Below are 19565 nucleotides of genomic sequence, written 5' to 3' on the forward strand. Positions count from 1 at the left end.
AACTGGCGTAACTCAACAGAGTGTCCCAGTTCAGGTGCTGCATCCTCCTGAAGACACTGGAGGTGTCGTCTCAACTGAAGCAAGGCGTCCACACAGGATTTCGCTGTGTGTCACCTGCTGTGCCCGTTGTTACTCCTGTCACATAGCAATGTTGACATAGTACAGTATGTGATTTACCGATCTGCTTGTATAAATTATTATTATCGTTGTTGGTTTTATGTGAAAATTAAACGTATTCCAAAGCCTCGGTGTGGTCTGCAGGAAGTTTGGCAAACACACTAAAGACATGTTTAGTTACCCAACTGCTTCCTCAGGACAAGGAAACTTAAAGGGACAACGAGGAGTTTTGGAAAAGCGAAGCGTTTTCACACTACATTTATGAGCCTCCGCGCGCACCGTAAAATTCTTTGAACGGCACAAGACGGACTCATGTTTTCATCCATCAAGAATTAAAGTCAGAGGTTCAAAGAGGTTCACATACCTTCATAGTTCCGACCATAAACGGCGATTCGGCTGCGTTATTCTCATGACTTGCCACGAAACCGAAAGTAAGGAAACGCTGGTCGGCTCGCCCAGCATTTCCGCCACCACTAATAATAACAAAATAACGATAGAGACAGAACGATATATTTATCGAAAATGGGCCCATTAACAAGAGTGGGTAGCGGAGATTCATCCACATTAAAGCAGAAGTAAGCGATCCGGTCGTTTTGGCTAATGCTGCGTTCCAGGCAGGCTTTTGAAACAGGCTTTTGAAACCTTCAAGTCACGACTTACGACTTTGTAGCGTTCCAGGCAACCTACTCGTGTTTTTCCGACCTGTTTTACCTGTGAAAGTCACTATAACGGAACTCGTACCAGATCGAACTGGTACGACTTCACAGGTCGGAAAAACACGAGTTACGGGTTGCCTTGAACGCACCATAACTTCCTATCAGCCGATGGAGTTAGTAGCCCCCGCCCTCGTCATGGATCTATTGGTCCTCGTCCCTACGTCACCACATTCAGGCGAATCCCTTGGCTGCACACACAGCCCTTCATGCCGTTCTCTCTCCTCATTGGATAAAACTTGTAGGATACGAGAAAAGTTTTCTCCTCGGCTCAGAGCAGAGCAGAGCAGAGTGACTGACAGACCCGTGTTTCGGTCCAAACACTCTATGTAAGTGATTGCTGTCGGAAGATATAACTATTTAAGACTTATATTAACGCAATAATATCGCTTACTTCTGCTTTAATATGAGACTTTTTTATAACCAAATAGAAACTCCTCGTTGTCCCTTTAAAGCAGAAGTAAGCAGAATGTTTGTGTTAGTCTTAAATAGTTATATCTTCCGACAGCAATCACTTATATAGAGTATTTGGTCTGAAACACGGGTCTGTCAGTCACTCTGCTCTGCTGTAAGCCGAAGAGAAAACTTTCCTTGTATCCTACAACCTTTATCCAATGAGGAGAGAGAACGACATAAGGGGGCGGTCCTCTCTGTGTGTGCAGCCAAGGGATGCGCGTGAATGTGGTGACGTAGGGACGAGAGCGGGGACTGCTAACTCCATCGGCTGACAAGAAGTTAGCCAAAACCACCGGATCGCTTACTTCTGCTTTAACTACTATATGTAATGCAGAGGTTGCGCTAGACTTTTTCGTCGCCGGTCATTTTGACTGACGGGGTCATAAAAATTCCGTCATAATCTATTTTTACCAGTCACTTTATTTATTTTTTTAAATGATAATAATGCCATATTCAATAGCATTCAATTTTAATTCATGTTTAATTCATATCAAGTCCAAACAAATTGAACAGAGAATGCTCCGGAGCAGAGTCTGCGTCAGAGCACATCTAACTGTGGGGTCAGTCAGTGAATGCGGGGGTCACTTTCTGCCACTCAACATCTAAATACAACGTAAATACCTGATGATGACATCCGTTTTCTGTCAACAATCAACATGCTAACCCATGTGTTATACCAAAACATCCAAAGGAGCACGTTTTCACATAGGCACCGCATAGTGCACCGGCGTTAGCTCTCTCTCTCTCTCTCTCTCTCTCTTACGGTGGCCCTGAAGTGCAAAACACAACGGCAAATCAGACAACAACGGCAAAAGAGAAAACACAACACAAAAAGAGAAGACACAACGCAAAAAGAGAAAACACAACGCAAAAAGAGAAAACACAACACAAAAAGAGAAAACACTACACAAAAAGAGAAAACACAACGGCAAAAGAGAAAACACAACACAAAAAGAGAAAACACTACACAAAAAGAGAAAACACAACGGCAAAAGAGAAAACACAACACAAAAAGAGAAAACACTACACAAAAAGAGAAAACACAACGGCAAAAGAGAAAACACAACGGCAAAAGAGAAAACACAACACAAACAGAGAAAACACAACGGCAAAAAGAGAAAACACAACGCAAAAAGAGAAAACACAACACAAACAGAGAAAACACAACGCAAAAAGAGAAAACACAACACAAAAAGAGAAAACACTACACAAAAAGAGAAAACACAACGCAAAAAGAGAAAACACAACGCAAAAAGAGAAAACACAACGCAAAAAGAGAAAACACAACGCAAAAAGAGAAAACACAACACAAAAAGAGAAAACACAACGCAAAAAGAGAAAACACAACGGCAAAAGAGAAAACACAACGGCAAAAGAGAAAACACAACAGAAAAGAGAAAAAACAACGACAAAAAGAGAAAACACAACGCAAAAAGAGAAAACACAACGGCAAAAGAGAAAACACAACGGCAAAAGAGAAAACACAACAGAAAAGAGAAAAAACAACGACAAAAAGAGAAAACACAACGCAAAAAGAGAAAACACAACAGAAAAGAGAAAAAACAACGACAAAAAGAGAAAACACAACGCAAAAAGTGAAAACACGGCAAAAGAGAAAACACAACGACAAATTACTGTACGAAACCTTTTTTTTCTTTTTTGTTGTTGTGTTTGGTAATTTGTCGTTGTGTTTTCTCTTTTGCTGTTGTGTTTTCTCTTTTTGTGTTGTGTTTTCTCTTTTTGTGTTGTGTTTTCTGATTTACTGTTGTGTTTTCTATTTTCCGTTGTGTTTTCTCTTTTGCCGTTGTGTTTTCTCTTTTTGTCGTTGTGTTTTCTCTTTTTGTGTTGTGTTTTCCCTTTTGTGTTGTGTTTTCTGTTTTGTTGTGTTTTCTCTTTTTGTGTTGTGTTTTCCCTTTTGTGTTGTGTTTTCTGTTTTGTTGTGTTTTCTCTTTTGCCGTTGTGTTTTCTCTTTTTGTCGTTGTGTTTTCTCTTTTTGTGTTGTGTTTTCTGTTTTGTTGTGTTTTCTCTTTTTCTGTTGTGTTTTCCCTTTTGCTGTTGTTTTCTCTTTTTGTGTTGTGTTTTCTCTTTTTGTGTTGTGTTTTCTGATTTGCTGCTGTGTTTTCTGTTTTGTTGTGTTTTCCCTTTTGCTGTTGTGTTTTCTCTTTTTGTCATGTTTTCTCCTTTGTGTTGTGTTTTCTCTTTTTGTGTTGTGTTTTCTCTTTTTGCCGTTGTGTTTTCTCTTTTTGCTGTTGTGTTTTCTCTTTTGCCGTTTTCTCTTTTTGTGTTGTGATTTGCTGTTGTGTTTTCTCTTTTTCTGTTGTGTTTTCCCTTTTGCTGTTGTGTTTTCTCTTTTTGTGTTGTGTTTTCTGATTTGATGTTGTGTTTTCTGTTTTGTTGTGTTTTCTCTTTTTGTGTTGTGCTTTCTCTTTTGCTGTTGTGTTTTCTCTTTTTGCTGTTGTGTTTTCTCTTTTTGCTGTTGTGTTTTCTGATTTGCTGCTGTGTTTTCTGTTTTGTTGTGTTTTCCCTTTTGCTGTTGTGTTTTCTCTTTTTGTCATGTTTTCTCCTTTGTGTTGTGTTTTCTCTTTTTGTGTTGTGTTTTCTGATTTGCCGTTGTGTTTTCTCTTTTTGCTGTTGTGTTTTCTCTTTTTCTGTTGTGTTTTCTCTTTTTGTGTTGTGTTTTCCCTTTTGCCGTTGTGTTTTCTCTTTTTGTGTTGTGTTTTCTCTTTTTCTTTTGTGTTTTCTCTTTTTGTGTTGTGTTTTCCCTTTTGCCGTTGTGTTTTCTCTTTTTGTGTTGTGTTTTCTCTTTTTCTGTTGTGTTTTCTCTTTTTGTGTTGTGTTTTCTGATTTGCCGTTGTGTTTTGCACCTCAGGGCCACCGTAGTTTGTGTTGTGTTTTCTCTTTTGCCGTTGTGTTTTGTCTGTTTGTGTTGTGTTTTCTCTTTTGCCGTTGTGTTTTCTCTTTTTGTGTTGTGTTTTCTCTTTTGCCGTTGTGTTTTCTCTGTTTGTGTTGTGTTTTCTCTTTTGCCGTTGTGTTTTCTCTTTTGCCGTTGTGTTTTCTCTTTTTGTGTAGTGTTTTCTCTTTTTGTGTTGTGTTTTCTCTTTTGCCGTTGTGTTTTCTCTTTTTGTGTTGTGTTTTCTCTTTTGGTGTTGTGTTCTCTCTTTTTGTGTTGTGCTTTCTCTTTTTGCGTTGTGTTTTCTCTTTTTGCGTTGTGTTTTCTCTTTTGCCGTTGTTGTCTGATTTGCCGTTGTGTTTTGCACTTCAGGGCCACCGTACTCTCTCTCTCTGTGCCTCTCATTTCTCTTTTACGCACGCACGCACGCAGCCACTGCGCATCACTGAAACAACTGAAGCTATAGATCACACAGCCAGATGCAGCACAAATTCAGACAAGACAAAAAAAAAAAAAAAAACCCACTCAGCTTTACGTGTTTATAAACAATGCCACGGCGGGGCAGAATACATTAAAATAGTGTTAAACGTTTAACGTTACCGTTGGAAGAGTTGTGCGCGGCGAGCGTGTGAAACCGGTGATGTCTTACCTGGCCCCACCTGCTCTACCTGTTACCGAGACCACCACCGCTGTGTAGCTACAGCTACGTAACTTAACAGCTGACTACTGTCGGCCCCTCGGACACTGCAGCTGAATCTCGCCCGTTAAATCATTATCGACCGTCATATTTGCACTGACACGACTCCCAGTCAATATTTAATCCACTTGTAATGTTTGGAGTTTGAATACTGCGGGAAGCTTTCTGTTCTTCTCTGTTGTTAGTGTTTCTGTGTGGCAGCGCTACAGCGCCACACACGCTCCACACAGGCCTGGGGTATGTACTACAGCGTTCTACTGAGCGCACCAGCCAGCTGTGAGTTTGTTTGTTTTTTAATCTAATTCTCACCATAGTGACTTTGAGACATTGTATATGTTTTATATCGTTATCCACCGCTCCATTTATTGATTATCCGCCGGCTTCATTGTAAACAAATGCACATGGCCAGACGGCCATGGCTGTGAATTGCAATCTGTCAAAATGACGGATGGCCTCAAAATTTTTCCGTCACCGTTTTAAAAAAACGGTCAATGACGGAAAATATCCGGTTAACGCGACCCTGCGACATGGATCTGTGCTGTCCCATAAATACATAAAGTCAGGGTTGGAGCCATTACTAATGTTGGATTAGTCCCAGCTCTAATTTTGAGGCCCATGGTTTTAACAGTTGCAGTGTTTGCTTTTGAACTGAGCTTAAACACAACATTTAACATTTAACAGTGTATCCATGTCAGTTTTGTCTGCGTCATTACCAGCATGCAATGAATCTTAGGATATGTGGGGCCACGAAGGAGCTGATGGGTGGATCCATCATGATGTGGACCTATCCCAGGAAGAGAAGGCTCAGCTGCATTAAGTGAAATGGGACACTGTGGTCACGCTGATGTTGACGCAATCAGTCTTCAAATGCAACTCCCGAATAGTGATACAGCCCCACAGTCTAATCAGGCACACCAGGGGAAGCACCTGCTGTGCTGCACCAGTAAACAGGTTTTATCATTTTACAGCCTCAGGGCAATCCTGACCTCTTTAAGGCCACTGTCCACACTGCTTAACATAGCACACTGCACAAAATGGTTTCTATTTCCCTCATGCAGCTAATCAAACATTTTGAAGAAAAAGAAATAGCTCTGTTGGTTTTAAGGTGAGGTGAGGTGTGGTGCTGTTATCATATTCAACCAACATGTAGCCTACTGAAGCATGACTTTGAATCTTCCTGCACATATTAATGCTTAATGGACTTTCTTTGTGAAACCACATGGTTGCAGATTAGTTTCACTTTGGAGATAATGTATCATATCAGAGTGATAAATGGCCCATCTTCTCCTGAACACATGTTCCCTGTCTGAACATCCAAATGTTCATCTTCAGTCCTCCCTCATTAATTTTTCCTCCAAAAAAAGACACAGCTGACGATCATATGATGCAGGCACAATTACTGTTTTATCAATTTGTGTTCTTTTAGAAATGAGGAACCAGTTTTTATGTTGTTAAAATTTTTTTTCCTGTACCACTCCCAAACCGTTGCTGCTAATTGCAGACCAGGATGAGCAGCTTCCTAGATTCACTTCCTTAACCTTCTTCCTGTGTTAGCTTTCTGCTACCATCTCGTGTTAGGGTCGGTTTTCACCCGAGTCTTAAATCAGCTCTAAAACACACTTAAAACTATTATTTATCATTCCATTTGTTTCTTATCTCTTGGTTACGTTCTTAGGCTTCCTTATCCATGAAAAGATTGGTTTTGCACTTATGATTTCTGTTTTAACTCTAATTATTATTCTTATCATTATCAGGGCCATTGTATAAGGGAGAAAGGTGATGATAATTCTAGGGGCCCAGCGCCCAGTGGGGCCCACAAAAAACCCCAGTAGTCTAATCTTTGTATGACTGAATTATTCTGCATAAGATCCTGACTAATACTCATAGTAATGCTGCATTAGCATCAAAACAAAGTAGGCTAAATAAAAAATGATAATACATACGTAGTCTATGAAAAAAAACCTGGAAAAGTTAGGGGATAGAGGCCCACTTTAGTATTCTTTAAGGGGCCCCAGAATTCCTAGCAACGGCCCTGATCATTATAACCAGGTCAAAATTGACCCGAACATCACAAATGTCATAATTTTAACCAGAGCATTTTATAATTTTGTGGGAAAAAAACGAAAAAAGTTTTATTTTGTTTAAATAGAGGTTCCTGACAAAGTCAAAAAGCCTTGATGCAATAAACCATACATTTATGTGGTATTTTTATGCATTAAAAACCTAAAAATTGGTCACTGGCAACCCTAACACAAGAGGAAGGTTAAATCTCCCAGAAAGCAAACAAACACAAACTAAATGTTGGACCGTCACTCAATGCTGTGCTCCTGTGGCTGCTACCAGAAGATGGGGCTGTTTCTTCACAAACACTCACCGGAAACTGTGCAGGCTCCTGTCGTGTGGTGGCCCCGACCCCGCTGGTTTCCCCTCTAATCATGTAATCAGTGGTTGGCTGTCGCCTGTGGCACAGATGAAGGTAAAACAGGACAGAAAAGCAGCAGGATTCTGGACAACATGTGTCTGGAGCCGTCAGACACCAGAGGGTTTAACACTTCAGTCAAACACTTCAGCAGGTGATTTCACTAATTAGCTCCTCCTCAGTGAAATCAGATAATCTTATGTTGAAATAAAACCTGCAGCTTCTCTGCAGTTTTTCTTTCATGTTGGTACTTCAAGTGTGACTGTGGCAATTTGCCACTTGTGAAGCTATGGCTGTTTTTTTTTTTTTCAAGCGATGAGGTGCACAGAGACTTTTCCGTCAGTTTAAGATACAGTAAATCCTCTCAGCTTATCTCTCTTTAAACAACTGAGAAACTACAGCAGCTTCTACAACTAGGCTAGACTAGTGTAACACAGTAGTTAGATTCAGAACTCTGCAGGACGACCTTACATCTATTTTAAATTAGGAGGAATTTATTTATTTAAAAAATAAATAAAATGCACAAAAACATTAATCTTGTAAGACTAGAGAAGATGCCTTGAGCCAGGTTGTAGCAACATTTGCTAATTTCCACCTGCAGTCCCTGGGCAGGAAAGAGACAGACAGAATACAATATTAAGATTGTTGAATAAAAGTGATATGATCTGATATAATAAATAGACAGAGTAAACTAGCAAAAGCAGGGAACAAGAGCGCCAAATCATGAAATGTACAATAGAGTTTAGATGAACAGCACATAACTCTCTCTTATTCTCATCACACATTCAAACACAAGCACATACAGAGACAACAGTCCAACTATCTCCATCCCCATCCTCACCCTCATCTAATAACCACACTCATGCTATATTAAAGCAGAAGTAAGCAATCCGGTGGTTTTGGCTAACTTCTTGTCAGCCGATGGAGTTAGCAGTCCCCGCCCTCGTCCCTACGTCACCACATTCACACGCATCCCTTGGCTGCACACACAGAGAGGACCGCCCCTTTATGCCGTTCTCTCTCCTCATTGGATAAAGGTTGTAGGATACAAGGAAAGTTTTCTCCTCGGCTTACAGCAGAGCAGAGTGACTGACAGACCCGTGTTTCAGACCAAACACTCTATAGAAGTGATTGCTGTCGGAAGATATAACTATTTAAGACTTATATTAACACAAATATTCCGCTTACTTCTGCTTTAATAACCAGACACCTTTACATACACACTCACATGTAACTCAACAATGTGTGCAAGCTTGCTTACTAAGTAACCAGCGCTTTGATAAGCATGAAATTGTCCAATCTTTGCATTGACTTCCTGTTGGTTTTGATATTGATTATTTAAAATGTAAGGCACTAGGCCTCGTACCTCTCAGTTAATGAACCAGGATGGCCCCTCAGCTCTTCAGGTGTGACAGAGAGGGACAAAAACATCTGGTGGCATTATGCTCCAGAACATCTAGCTTTTATGCAGAAGTCAATAATTTTATGATTTTATTTTTATTGTATTATTTTGTTTCTATCTATCCATAACCCTTTTCCTTCCTGATCTTTACTTTACTTTTTTATTTCACTTTAATAACTTTTATTACTTTTGTTCAATCAGACAACTCTGGAATGAAAAGAAATCATTTATTGAGCGTAAGCATAGCAATCTGAAGCACAGCATGGATAGCATGTTCTTGAGCATGGCTGCAGCAGGTTTGGCGTCAGGCTCTGACTCATATTCATTCCCTGAATGATCTGCTTTGCCAGACATTACAGGGAATGAAGCGGACCCCCCACAGGGAATCAAGAGACAGAGCCCACAGGTGGATGCTGGGGAGGAGGTGGGTTTGCAAAACCTCATGGGCAGCAAGGCAGCAGCAGCAGCAGTAGTGAAAGGCAGAGCAGCAGTAGCAGCAGAAGCATAGCCAGGGATGAGCAGGTAAGATGGGGGATTTAAATAACCCGCCCTACTTGGGTGAGGAGAGCATGTGACTGATCAGCTGGTCAGGATGGGCGCAGCTTGAGTTGACTGCCTGAACTAGCTTTGCAGGCTTCGCATCATTTACTGACATTTATATCATTTTAGTGTTTTTACTATCAACACTTTTATTTATTCACTTTTAAACTCTCCTCTTTCTTATTGCTTTTGGCATCTGTGAAAGCTAAGTCCCTTTTCTTCTAATCACTTCAAAAGCACTTTGAATTGCATTTTGTAGGAACTTGTAAGGTGCTTTGTGAGGCTTAATTGATTGATAATGTTCATGTTGAGTTGAATGGGAGTATAAAATGTGGCCACATAACATAAACTGCAGATTTATTACTGCAGCATAGTGTGAAAGTGTTGCAGCCTGTTTCACCACTTGTGCTGATAGCACCTGTAGGAATGAGGACCAGTTTGACAGATGAGCTCCCAGTGGAGCTGTGGAGCTTTTGATCATGGATGGAGTTGGTCTGATTGTTACAGAGTTGCAGCCGAGTACTTTAAGGACTTCTCATCCATGTTAAGAGATCAGGCGAACAAAATGGGAATTTGAACATCTATCCCCGTGGCTGGGGCACACTGAGCTTTGCTGCTGCCTCTATAGTCATATGAATAGTGTAATCAACTATCAACTTATATTTCTTATGTAAGAATAGAATATTAATAATTATAATTTGTCACATCACAAACTGTTATAGTTAAGAGAAGGAAGTGATACAGTGTGTGTCCTCTTTTTACCCTACTCTCTCTTCTACTTTCTAAGCAACTTATCATTTCCTCAAAAAGCAAATTGAAAACAAAATGAGTGGATACAGCTCTGGATTCTATGGCAAACTCATTTCAAGCCATAACAGCCCAGAGCATTTTTGGGATTTTAACAATTACTGACAGCATGAGAAAAAGACATTTCATTTTTGAATTCTGACTTTCTGCATGTTTACGCTTATCACACACACCCTGCCCTTCATATAAACTGTCTAATACTACGTGTGATGTTGAGGGAAGGCAACACTTAGGCAAAAATAAAAGAGCAACTCAAACTTTCAGATGAAGACCATGAAATATGACCAAAAGCTCCAAATGAATCACTAAGATGGATCTTGTGGTGAGGCTGTTTGTCAGCTGCAGCCTCTCGAAGATTGGAAAAACCTTAGCTACACTTCTCACAATGCTCTGTGTAATTTGGATTGTCAGAGTGTATGCCTGCGTGAAGCCTCTCTTTAATGTCAGTGGATGTACTGGTAAATGCGACAACAGCCTTTGTGTAAGACGCAAATAAAGTGACAAATCAGTTTGAGAAAATGGCAGAACTTTTATCTTTTTAAAACACAACGTTGACATTTTATAAAAAGCTTTTCTCATGTGAAGAGCGACATGATTCAGAACTTCCTGCTGTTTGAATAATGAAACGCTCTTTTTAACGGTAGCACCTGTCACTGAATTGAAATGTTAACGGTGTGATTCTGCACCTGCAGCGGCGATGGCGTATGTGTTGATCCTGCTCCTCTCTTTTTGTGGATCTCGCATGTTGCTCCAGGATAAACAGTCTGGCATGAGTGATGCTTTATCAGCGAACAACAGGAGATTAAAGATGGTCACCACTGACCTTTGGGCCTGGAGTAATTTCCCTCACAGAGACATTAGTCTAAGTGTGATTGTCAAACAGAAAGACGTTACGATGGTCCAGCAGCAAAAAGAGAAAACCTCAGTGACTGATGTGAGTCATTACAACAACTCTAATAACAGCTGCTCTCCAGGATTAATTATTTAGAAAGTCTAATTAGTTTTGGAAGCTCGTTGGATTGAACTTTTTTTTGTGTGTGAGAGCTGTCAGTGTAGAAGATAAGAGAAAAATAAATGTCACAGCCAATATTCGTTCACTTATGTAAAAAGGGAAGGATGATTGTGAAATCCTCATACTGTCCCATCAGATGTGTAGAGGTTGATAAAAGTCACTGGACTGTTTTTGTAGTGAACTATTTGACACTGAGGAATTGAATTGAGGACTGAATGTGGACATCCATGCTTCCCGCAGTTACAGTCAACAGTGGTTTCTTAAAGCAGGATCACAACAATTCCCAAATCTTAACTAGTAAAAGTATATATCATTATAACCATGATGAAGGTTTCCTGGCCTTCGAAAAGTGATAATTTAACCCTCTGAGGTCTGAGGGTATTGATATTGAAATATTATTTGATCAATTGATTAAGATCATAAGTGTTTCCAATTTTCAGAAGACTCTCAGTTCTTTATCTCATTTTAATGTGGCTAGACCAGTGATATACAGATAATTTGTCTCCACAAATGCCTCACATCTCTTGTGAAAAACAAACCTTGGGCTAATCGCTTTGGTGCTCGAAATGGGTTTATCATATCTTAAATTCATAAAAATAGCACAATGTATGAGTACATAGGAAGGATGTAGAATAAATGCCTAACTGAGTCACATATGATCCTGTGAAAAGCCAAACTAAAGAAACATTCAGAATTCAGAATTCAGAATCCTTCATCGTCACTGTCAACATTGTCACCATTTACTGTGAAAATATGTTTAGCAGCTCCACATGGCAGTAGGACAGTAGAAAAATAAAAACTATATACATATAAAAACAGTAAAGTCTCCATATATATGGAGATGTGCATTAAAGTGCAAAGTGCAAGTATTAGAAACATGTTGGAGACGTTAAACCCAAACCACAATGTTTCCCAGAAGCATGAGCATAAACCTGTAGTGTAACAGCATGTGTTGCAGAGATGTGCCCCAGTTCAACTTCACTCACATGAGCGTCGGTGGGGTCCAAACCGATGCTGGATGATCTGAAGTGGTCTAGTTCAGAGTCTGACATGACATCCAGTTCATATGGTTGAGATCTGGGCTCAGTCCAGACCAGTCACATTCTTCCACATCAAACTATGGAAGATAACTTCTTTATGGACCAGGCTTTGTGCACATATGCAAGAAAGACACAACCTGTTGTAACAAAGTTGGAAGTATTGTATATCTAACAATCAACCACACAAACAATACAGCCTCTGGCACCAGGACTGACTGTGTTGCTTCCATCCCTGCATCTAAACGGTTTTACAGAGCCTTGATCCTCAGACTCTCCTCCTGACCTCCAAACCTGCTGCCCCACCTTGCCCCTCTCTGAGGCACCATGATGACACATCCATGTTTTCCTCTCAGGATCATCGGAGGCAGAAACACCAGTCAGAGAATCATTCGAGTGCAGGAACAAGCTTAAAGCATATGTGGAAAAGTGAACTTCTTGGTAAGTCTGTGAAGGAAGTGAGCGTCAGCACATTTTACATGTTTCTCCAGCTGAGATTAGAGTCTGAAGAGGGGCATCTTTGTCCAATGAAAAAAAAAAAGGATTTCATCTGAGTTTAAATATAGCTTATACTCAGGGGAGTCTATGGCATTTCTCAGCAGTTAGCATCTTAGGGAAAAAGCTGACTGATTCATTTTACATTGTGGTAATTGTCTGCAGCTCATCATTCTGGACATAAACGACTAATAAAACCTGTCTCAAAACATTGTTTATGCAAATGTCAAAGCAACCAGCACCAGATTTATCGAAGAGATGCTGTGTACGCTTTTTTTTTTTTTTTTAAGTTTTAAAATATATTATAAATAAAATAAGCGTCCTTAAGGGACCCACAGATGATGTTCAGAGTGGACGATTCTGCACCTCATGATTTATGTTTACTGTCAACGTTCAGTTCTAGTGCAGGAAGTCGCGTGTCCTTCACTTGGAGGTGGCTGCTGAGTGTGAAGTGAGTTCACCACAATATGTCGCTTTGTAATGATGCTTATATCTGCAGCTGAGATGACTGACAATGTCCTTCTTCATCTTGTTGTCTGTCACTAACCTTCAGGATAAAGGGCAGTCTGCTGATGCTCTGTGGATTCAGTGACCTCTTGAGCACGTTGTGTCACATAGCAGTGTCTTATAATTGGGCTAGATGTTTGACATGGCACAGAGACGCTAATTAGTCATAACAGAAAGCAACATATTTGACATCCTGGGGTGAGAGCAACATAGTTCCACACCCAGAACGTCTGGTCCAGGTGACAATGCAGCGCCAAACCTCTCTCTCTATTTTTCTCTGTACCCGATAAATAGACTGGGCTGACCTTTAATAATGGGCTGAAAAGTAGTGCTTTGAATGAGCCTGTGGCTGGTAGCGTGCCATCTGCTCTGAGCTTTCCTCAGGGCCTCAGAGATATCAGTATCAGTGTATCCTGGCCAATAGGAACCAATGTTTTTGTGCCCTCAAAACTTTGCAGGTGAACTGCGAACTGTCTGGGGTTTACTGACATTTTCCAAGAGTTGCAGTTGGCAAAAACCTGCTGTTTTCTGAGTGCTGAGGTTTGATATTTTGCACAAAAACTACTTGGTCAAGGTTCAGGAAGGGTCGTGGTTTAAGCTTAAGTTTCAAAGTACAACAGCTTCTTTTTGTCCCTCCAATCCACCAGATGGACAATACAGTAGGTCTTTGCCATTTGATGCGGTCATGTTTCTTTGGAGGACAGATTTTCATCAGCTCTTAAGCTGCCATTTAGAAGACTGCTGGGCTACTGCTGTATATAAATACAACATGTTTGGGTTGAATCAGAGACTCTTACTGTCACTGTTGGTCCTCCTTCTTATACTGTGTCTTTGAGATGCTCTAATTAAGTCAGAACAATGTTGAGACTCTTTCCATCCTGTCTGACCTGATCAAACAGTGAAGTGAAAAACTGTGAAATGAACTCAGAATCTAAAATTCAAATTACAGGCTGCGATGCAGAGTGTAGTCAGTACTATGAAAGGATTATGTGGCACAAATTGGCTGCCACATTTTCATACTTTTCATGTGTAAATATTAACATCAACATTCAGGCAGGCAGAAAGGAAAATGTTAGGGTGTGTATGTGTGCGTGTGACCCCAACTCTATCTGTTTATCTGTTCACCTATGTAGTATAAAGTTTGGACCAACTCCCTGAATTCATTTCTAAGTGAACTATTGTTCAACTGAGCCTCAGGTTCACCTCTGCCTGCCCTCCTGTTCTCTTGCCTCGCCCCAGACCACCATCGTGCCTCAGCTCCCTCCAGGAGTGCCGACCCATCCCCAAACCATCTTCACCAGAATTTGACAGTAAACAAGATTTTGGACCTGGGGAAACAACTATTACAGAGCTGTGCTTTCTGAAAAAATTATCGAGTCCTAACATTAAAGCAGAAGTAAGCGATCCGGTGGTTTTGGCTAACTTCTTGTCAGCCGATGGAGTTAGCAGTCCCCGCCCTCGTCATGGATCTATTGGTCCTCGTCCCTACGTCACCACATTCACGCGCATCCCTTGGCTGCACACACAGAGAGGACCGCCCCTTTATGCTGTTCTCTCTCCTCATTGGATAAAGCTTGTAGGATACAAGGAAGTATACAAGAAGTTTTCTCCTCGGCTTACAGCAGAGCAGAGTGACTGACAGACCCGTGTTTTGGACCAAACACTCTACGTAAGTGATTGCTGTCGGAAGATAGAACTATTTAAGACTTATATTAACACAAACATTCCGCCTACTTCTGCTTTAAAGGGACAACAAGGAGTTTTGGAAAAGCAAAGTGTTTTCACACTACATTTATGAGCCTCCGCGCGCACCGTGAAATTCTTTGACTGGTGCAAGACGGACTCATGTTTTCATTCATCAAGAATTAAAGTCAGAGGTCCGAAGACAATCACATACCGTCGTAGTTTCGACCATAAACGGCGATTCAGCGGCGTTATTCTCATGGCTCGCCACGAAACCGAAAGTAAGGAAACGCTCGTCGGCTCGACCAGCATTTCCACCACCACTAATAATAACAAAATAACGATAGAGACAAAACGATATATTTATCGAAAATGGGCCCATTAACAAGTGTGGGTAGCGGAGATTCATCCACATTAACGTGAGACTTTTTTATAACCAAATAGAAACTCCTCATTGTCCCTTTAAACAAAAACTAAAAAGAAGATTTTGAACAGGGAAAACAATTTGGTAAAGCAAAGATATTATGATAATAAAATATACTGCGGCGATATAACACATATAACACTTAAAGAAACTCCTGTCTTTTAATGTTGAAAGGAGAATGCTTCAAATGTTCTACTGTGCCTTTATTGAAAGCATCCTTTCTTTTTGTATTACCTGCTGGTTTGGCAATGCCACAGAGGCACAGAAAAAGAGGGTTAGAGAAATTATAACCATATCTAGTAAATTGCTGCGCATCACTCTGCCATGTACGGAAGGCATCTACAGAGATAGGATAGAGAAAAAGGCATGGAATATTATAGGTGACCAAAGGTACCCCCTTGCCCACTCATTTAACCCTCTTCCATCCGGGCGATGATACCGCCCCCCTCTGTTTACTAAAAACAGAGCAAAATTTTCTTTTGTGCCCCAGGCCATTAAATCCCTTAATAATAATCGATAGTCACTGTTAGTGTTGGTCAGCTCATAGCCTGCTCAGCTGGTCTGACCAGGTTAAGGCTGAGATAAACATAAAAAGTGTGACTCACTGATGATGAGTGTTAATGATGAGTGTTAATCTATGTGTGAAAGTTGTACTGTGCTGTTTTTATCTGTGTTGTTTTTTTAGATGAAATGTCAAGAGTGTGATCTGCTGCAACTCAATTTCCCTACGGGGACAAATAAAAACTACTACTACTATAATAATAATAATAATAATAATAATAACAATAATAACATTTTTATTTGAATAGGGACAGCGCATATTAATGAACATTGGTATATTAAAAAGAAATACTGCAGTAAATATGCCGGATTATAGCCAGGCGGCTAATTTTCATCCGTCGTTTCCTCTGGAAAAATTTCACACCTGAACACAAACTAATTTCACTGTCAGTTATTCTCATGTTCCCACATTTCTCCAGATGTAAAACAAAAAGTGCTGAAAATGTGAAAGCTGTCTAATTACGCCTCCACTGATTGCCTCCATTGATTCAGGACTGACGCTGCTGGCTGCATATTCGTCTTTTTGTCATTTATCATTTAAGCATTGTTCTACCACAGCAACTTCTCACTAGACCCGACACACCCCAGAGGAAATTTTAGAGCGCTTAACACAACAGGTGTAATAGCTGTAACAAACCACTTCCTGTTTGTGGCTGAATGTCCTTTATTTTTGGTACAAAACATCTCTCTGCATCCGTTTCCCACATTTTGTGAGACGAGCTGTGTGGAGGCATCTGTGGTGAGAGCACAAATCTGCCTGAGGCCGATCACCACGTTCCTTTGGTGTGACGCTTCATTTTTCTTCCGAGTCATTCCTCAGAAGAAACAATGAGTCTTCAGATGTGGCTCTGCTGTTTTCAGTTCGATATCCCCCTCTTCTTTTCCACTGCTTCTCCCTTTTTACTGTTAATGGCTGTTCATGGCTGGGCCTCACCACTGCTGGACTGACTGACAACATCCTCAGTTCCTTTTTCCCTTTGACTTGTGAAGCTGAGTCCACTGATCCACATTCTGCACATTTGGGCCATGTATGTTAAAAAAACACAATCTCAAAAACTGAGAAACTCGATTGACAAAAGAGTGAATCTTTACATATTGTATATATAAAAACCGGTGAAGACTTGAAGACTGAGTCTGTACAACACTGTGCAGTCTGTTTGGATCTTGTCTCCAAATGACCTCCCTTGTCACTTCGTGTTGCTACGATTTGGCAGTGAAAAGCCTGAAATAGCTGAAACATCATTGATTTTTATTTTCTTTTTACCTCTGTGACTGTGACTGTCTCTCTGACAATGGCAGAAAGTTCAGATTGGAATTGATTGAAGTCTTAGTATAGAGCCATGGTGGCAATAAAGACAATAGAGATGTAGTGGTTCATCCATTTCTGTATATGGCATGAAACTGATTGTGAATCATGTTGAACAATGAAGGGGACACACTGATCCTGAATCAGATGCAGCAGCTGAGCAGTTGAGATAAGAAATCCATATGATTCAATAAAAATAGAGCTGATTTCAGGTAAAACCCTCTGAGAAACCAAATCCTGTACGTGTTGGATGATGGGTCCAGGTGGGCGGAGCTTTGTGACTGCTTTGTTGTGACATCATATCTTTGATATTTTCACAGTAATAATACAGATCCTAGACCTGCTTTATAATCGTACTACATGTGCAAATAAGTATAATTAATATCTGTTTAATATTGACTGATTTCAACTCTAAAGATTCTGAAAAACTGTTGATAAGGCAGTCAACCATTATTTTGAATGTACAGTAGATGAGGAGGATGATGACACTGATCATTAATAACCATTTATGTAAGATAAACACACAAACTTTCTGATGCCACTGAGCTTTGCTAAAGAGTGGAGTATATTTTTCCCATTTGTGTGCTACATAAGGCAGAATGTGTTCGTTTCTGCACGTGTCTTTGATTTTGTGGAACACACACACAGAGATGAAGGAAATTCTTATCACTGCTGCAAAAACTGTCACCGGACTGTTTCTCTACACTGCAATTACAGAACGGAGCACAGTGTGCATTATTTTAGGACAAATGTAAGCCGTGGAGGCAGACAGAAACAGAAAGGTCCCAAACTCACAACCCTTAATTACCTCACAGTGACGCACAAGAGCGCCTCTGAAGGATGCTGGGCTGACAGAGTGAACTTGTCCAAGTATATGTTATTTACCGATCCAGTGAACTCGGGGCTGCGCCTTTGTCCTCAGGGTTCAAAAGAGAAGGGTGGAGTGAGGTACTTTTCCTCATTAATAGTTTATTATTCAGCACAATGTCATTATTATTTCCCTTCTTTGATATTCTTCTATTTAATATTCTTTTCTTTTCTTCATTAAAGTTCAAATATTAATCCCACTGAGGGATGATCAAAGCTCAGTCCTTTGACATGCTTGTTGAAATATTCCGCAACATGACAGACAGTTTAAAACGGACTTCTGCAGCCCACGCTCAAAACATCTTGTGTCTTCAGTGCACTGGGCAGCCTTTAAGGGGCTTAGCATTACAATTTAATGGTGGGAACTGACAGGTCCTTGCATTAATCATCTCCCCTACCCACACAGATTTGAAACAGATGCCCCCCCCCCCCCCTTCACATGTTAATGATGCAGACTGTATAAAGAGGGTGTCATAAGCAAAATGTATATATCTGACAGATCAAGTGAGGGGATTCATTGTGACAGGAGGCAATCAGCAGCTGAGCAGAGAGCATGAGTTGTCCTGGGGGGGTTCTGCTAAGCTGGTTAAGAGCAAATAAAGAAAGGGTGAGGAAAAAACAGAAGTGAGAAAAGTTGTTGGGGCATGTTATGGTACCAAAAATTGAGATTTCATGTCAAGATGACTGGTGCGTCTTGCACTGGAGGCCTGATGTGTCCTGTTTGTCAGGTCTAATTGGGCAGGTGCAGCTTCTGTTCAAGGTCACCGATACAGAAAATTGAGAGGCTGATCCACGCAGGCTGCCTGTCAGTCAGTAAATCAGTCCGATAATTATGAGCATGGTGTGAACAGAGGATCTGCCTCCTGCTGTGTTAAACACACCTTGTCACACCTGGATGAACTGCTGATTGACTCTCAGACGCACTGTACTGTAGGACACTCTGAGGGTGATGGTGATTGCAGATAAATCAGAGGCCACACAGTCTCCCAAACCAAACAAATGTGTCATCTGTAATCACTGCAGACAACTTCTTATATCTCATTGCAAGGCCTATTTCTCTATATAGAATATATTGCTATATACTTAAATTGTTTGTTAGAGCAGGTTCAAGCTGAACCACTCATCAATTTTCTGCCTCTTATCTGGACTGGGTTACAGTGGCAGAAGGCAATCAACCTTTATCAACCTTGGGGTTGGGACCCCACATGGGGTCGCCTGGAACTCAAATGGGGTCTCCTGAAATATCTAGTAATTGACCAAAAAAAATTACTGATGAAAATATTTTTTTATTCTTTTTTTTTTTTCAATGGTCTTTTTATTGATGACAGAGTATGTATAAGACAATCATTGTACAGGTAAAAAACATTTTAAATTTTTTGTACAACATCCACCCATGACACAACACAACCCCCTGTCCAAACATCCGAACATGGACACACGTATACAGCCACTGACATACAGTAAACTTGAAAATAGATGTAATAGAAATAAAAATGACTAACGACCATGCTTAGAAAGAAATAGAATAAATAAATGAGAAAACAAATAAAGGGTGAAATACAAATAATTAAATAATTATAAAAAAGTACAAATAAATGTAAAAAAAATAAATAAATACAAAAAATAAAATAA

Source organism: Trachurus japonicus, chromosome 3 (genome assembly GCF_045865225.1).
Source record: "Trachurus japonicus isolate A0001 chromosome 3, Traja_1.0".
NCBI classification, from domain to species: domain Eukaryota; kingdom Metazoa; phylum Chordata; class Actinopteri; order Carangiformes; family Carangidae; genus Trachurus; species Trachurus japonicus.